This window comes from Tupaia chinensis, unplaced genomic scaffold (genome assembly GCF_000334495.1).
Source record: "Tupaia chinensis unplaced genomic scaffold, TupChi_1.0 Scaffold000687_1, whole genome shotgun sequence".
In the NCBI taxonomy this organism is placed as follows: Eukaryota; Metazoa; Chordata; class Mammalia; order Scandentia; family Tupaiidae; genus Tupaia; species Tupaia belangeri.
The window spans coordinates 1,368,433-1,373,508 of NW_006160210.1; the positions used below are offsets into that span (position 1 = coordinate 1,368,433).

Consider the following 5,076-nt stretch of genomic DNA (forward strand, 5'->3'; position numbering starts at 1 on the left):
GCACTTTTAAAAAAAACCTTTTTTTTTTTTTTTTTTTTTTTTAGCCTATATTGTTAACAACTGCATGGTTAATGCTATCTGTGGCCAGTATCTTTGCTTCTTTGCTTCCAACGAATACCATTTGAATATTTAAATCATTGAAATAACTCTTTGGCAAAATACTGGTATTTTGTGTTGTGAAAAAGATGTTTTCTTGACAAGTTTTTACACTGATACCTATGTTACATGAATGTACATACAAAATGAACTGTAAGCACAATTGGTGTGGCTAGTCCTACATAACCACAAAATATATTTGTAAATTTCGGCTCTCTACGATGAATATCCAGGTAACAACACCTAAACAATGCTTCCCTGGCAGAAATCTCCTTTAATCTCTGAGTGGTGCACCTTGTATTCTTACAATCCAAGGATATAGTAGAGCCTGCCTTTGATCTGTCATTTGATACAATCTCAGTGGAACCAATTGTGCCCTTTTCTGTTTGCACGTTTAAGAGAAAACTTATTAAATCTTATTAAATAAAAATCACTAGAGTTAAATATTAACTTCTTTAAAGTTGTAAGTTGTTTGTATTTTATTATATACTCTGTATGTGTAATTATTTTAGCCTAATTGTTATTTGTGCAAATTAACTGTCTTTATGGTGGTTCCATCTAGATCCCATTAACATTAATAATGTTTTAACCTGTGAATATAATGAGAACTTACTTCAAATTGCCCACAAATTCAAAGGTTAAAATATTGTTGTAAGGATTAGGAAAAAAATGGTAGAATACCCTAAAGCCCTAAACCACAGTCCTTATTCCATTATTTCACTTAATACGAGCATTGACTATGTCATCATCTATTATTCTGGCTTTCTTTCATTCATTGGATTCACTGCTCACCCCAATAGAAGGTAACAGGGTACCATCATTTTTCACCGGTTAATGTCACATTCTCGGCATTATCTTCCTTCATACCGACAACCAAAAGGCCCTAAAATCACAACTACTCAACTTGCTTTCCTAGTTTGCTGAGTCTCATTCTTTCTGTCACCACCAATCACATGTGCTCACTGGTGCATATGCTTTGCCCATCATTTCTGTGGACACTCGAGGAACTCATTTGTGCTGTATTTGAAACAGTATACTGAAAATTTTACTGATAATTTAAAACTATTTTTACATGATTGCTATTTAATTTTTCAGTAAAAATGGTCATTTTAATTTATTAAAGTCATTTGTCATTTTATATTAAAATGATACTGTAGGTATTTCTTCTACCCAATGTCAGATTACTTGTAAATATATAATAAAATTATTTGCATTAAACGATGTCTCTTTTTTTATTAAAATAGAACATATGTACATGTTATATCCTCTACATTTTTCCTTTACACAATATTATAATCACAAACATGGCTTTTACATTAACAACTTGGTTTTTGCTTTATCTCTTTGGGGCCCCAACTTACTGAAAATAGGTTCACTATTTTAGTGTTACAGTTTTACTTTTTCTTATCTTTTTTGTTTACTTTCCCATCTCTTCTTCCTTTATCCCCAAACTCCCATTTTGTATGTCTTCTTTCAAGCCTTAATATCCTCTTCTATCTTCTGAAAATGGTTCTTCTATAGCTTGTTGCCCCTTGTTGTATTGCTTCCTTTCAGATATCTCATTGTTTAATTCATTCACTCTGAGTAAGGTGAAACTTGGAGACTTGGCAACATCTTTGTATCCTGAGAGTGTTGGTCTTCTAATATCAATTGGTTCAAAGTCCTGGGTTCAATTATCACTAACACTTTCCATACTAGTAATTAAGCCAACCCCTAACTCCAGTGAAGCTATGTCTTGCAGTCTAGAGTCTAAATACATTTTCTTGTTTACTGTTTTTTTACCATATTTTTCCTAATTGGCTAGAACAAAACATGTTAGATAACTTACAAAATAAGGAGTAATGAGGTTTTTGTTTGCTCAAGTATAATAAATATATATATATATACATTATCTGTCCATTTTACTTGCTCTTCACAAGAAAAGAGAGAAAGAAAGGAAGGAAAAGTGACTGCAAAAGACTAATAGCAAAGTAACCTGGGTAAAGTGAAAGACAATGGCAAGCTCTGAAAACACCCTGATAATAACTTTTTTTTAATTTTTTTTTTTTGAGAGGTTTTCGCTATAGGATGCGTGTACTCACCAGACAGACAGAGAGGGACATAGAGACAGAAAGCGAGAAGTCACTCCTCAGGGGGATGGTCACGCCGCAATCCCTTCTCCTCCATTCTCCTCTCGGGATCTTGGGCACGCACGCACACGTGCCCGGCGTGAGTTTTAAGCCACCGTGTCTGGGACGTGAACTGCAGTCAACTACGTGGGAGTCCAGCGACATAGCCATTAGGCTAACTGCTGGTTCCCGATAATAACTTTTTACACAGTCTTTATTTAATAGCTAAGTATTCATTGTATGAATAGTATAACAGACTAATAAAATTTTATTTCCGGAGTTACCACTGTAGCATAATAGAAACTAAAAATGAAAGAATACATTCATAGCTGTTATATATGTTTTTAAAAAGGTTAAAATCAATTCATACAAAGCAGATGATCAAACTGCTATATAGATATAGTTAAATGTTATAAAGTTGTGTTGCAATTTGTGACATCAAATTTACTTCCATAGATAGTACAGGAGAAGAGTAAAACATAGGATTTTCCAAAACCACACACTTGGGTTAAAATGTTTTCATCATGAAGTTTTAATTTTTTGCTTCAGAACTGCATGCCAGTATACACACGTGTACTGAACATGGAAAGCAAATGAAAAACTCACAGGTCTTGACGTCAAAGCACATTCATGAAAGGCCTTTAAACAGTAGATGTCTCTGTGGTCCTCTGTGCCTAAACCTTGCTATTCCATATACAGGGTTCATCACAGAGCCATTGCTTCAGCAGCAATGCTACAAACTGCACTGTCATGTCCAAAGGCAGTGAGTTACTGTAAGCAGCCGGAATCCTGAGCTTGAGAAAAAAAAACAGGAATCCTGAGCTTGAGGTGAATTGCATCTTGCATCCAAAGATTCAATTAAAGACAGAAACACAGCTGCTTTCTAAACTTCTTGCCAAATCAGTACTATTAAGTTTGGGTTATTCACAAAATAAGTAAAATCCAATTATTTAAAATATTCTGTCAATTGTATATAAGCTGAAGAGGTTCTTATCAGTATCAGTTAATGGAATATAATAGTCTTAGACTATACAATGAAATTTTTCTGAATCTAGAGCCAAAATTTGCGCAGACTGATTCAAATAGTAACTTATCAATAAAGTCGTTGTGCATAATGTATCATGCACTTAAAGTACATATAGAAGTTTATGTTCTAAGCAAGTAAGTTTAAAATGAAGTCTTATCTATAGAAAACAATTAACTGGTAATGATTAAATTTCCTCTTACCAAATGTACATATATTTAACTCATACAATAGTTATAGAAATGATTACTAGGATTCTTCTAAGAACAAAAAAAGACAATTGCATAATAAGACAATGATGAAATTAATCAACACTGAAGTTTAGCATATGCCCCTTAATCTCTCTTCTCCCTTCTCTTATCTAGCCACTGTTGATGGGGCTAAGTAATGATTTGGACAAAAGGTCCAAATCAAAGGGAAATGAATGAGCAAGGAGGAGTAGATCATTCACAAATAGATTAATTAAATTTGGAATCATCAAAAGTCAGCTCCAACATCAACTCAACACTTTTGATATTCTCTATCTTTTTATTTCTGCCATTGTAGCATTGTAATAAAAGTGTTTTAAATTGTTTGATATTATGAAATAATGATTGAAAAAATTCTGAAATGTAATCCTAACAATGGTAATTCATTTTATTTATGGTCTTCCCAAAAGTTATCATATTTCTTCCATGGACTATTTTTTATGTAACAATAATTTTTATCATGATTAGGTTCATAAGCCTATAATGAAATATAATTTAACATCATTAGAGTTGGCCTTAGATATTACTTAAGATTGCACATGATCATGATAATATTAGTATAGTATTTACAGTGAACACATTTAGTGTGCTGCCTAGCTATAAAATTTTTTATGTAGAAAAATAAAATAGTGGTGTATCTTGTGTAATTTCCAATTAAAAAAGTATTATAAATAGGGCAGCAACTATGTAATTTAATGTAAAGGACTTTATCAAGTTTCTCTAATGATTACTGCTAATCTGACCATTTAATATGATATGCTTTAGGTACTAAAATGAGAATTGCTGGAATTCACACAAAGTATGAGACAAAACTACTTAAAAGAAAATAATACATTTACCAGTATTTAAGTATGGTATTTAAACTTCACTGTAGACATTTTTCTAATAATGTTTTAATTATTATGTATAAGATCAGTAGGAAATATTAAAAGGGACTCAGGTGTGGTAGTGCATACTGAACCCTGCTGCTTGACAGACTGAGGCCATGTGGGAAGTCCCAGTTAGATTCTCAGCCCACTCAAAAGACCCAGGTACAGTGGTATTCCCCTGTGGTCCCAGCTGCTAGGGAACTGATGCAGGAGGATCAAGACACACAGCCAGATTCTATTTGAAACATTCATTCATGCACACACAACACAAAAAAGCAAATAGTAATTTTTTTACAACAGTATATTGGAAGGGATTTTAAGAAACTATTTTGCTGCTAAGAGCAATTTTAACTTACATAATCTTATTTCTCCAATAGTGTTTCACTGAAAATCACATTTTATAAAAGCATATATATAGCATATACATCATAATCATGCTATTTTCTAAAATCTCTGCACATTAATTTGACAACTTTTGGAGTGACAGATCAGATTTAAAGAAAGATACAACTGGGAACCAGCAGTTAGCGTAATGGCTATGTCACTGGATTCCCACGTAGTCTACCGCAGTTCGCGTCCCGGACCTGGTGGCTTAGAACTCACGCCGAGAGTGTGTGCGTGCATGCCCAAGATCCCAAGAGGAGAATGGAAGAGAAGGGATTGCGGCGTGACCATCCCCCCTGGGGGGTGATTTCTTGCTTTCTGTCTCTATGTCTCTCTCTGTCTGTCTG

General features: G+C 33.7%; 1 protein-coding gene across 7 annotated transcripts in view; it reads left to right on the top strand.

Annotated features, from left to right (window-relative positions):
- EPHA5 (EPH receptor A5) overlaps nt 1-5,076 on the top strand; it is a 421,001-nt gene that overhangs the window by 408,278 nt on the left and 7,647 nt on the right. The gene's annotated exons all lie outside the window — the stretch shown is intronic.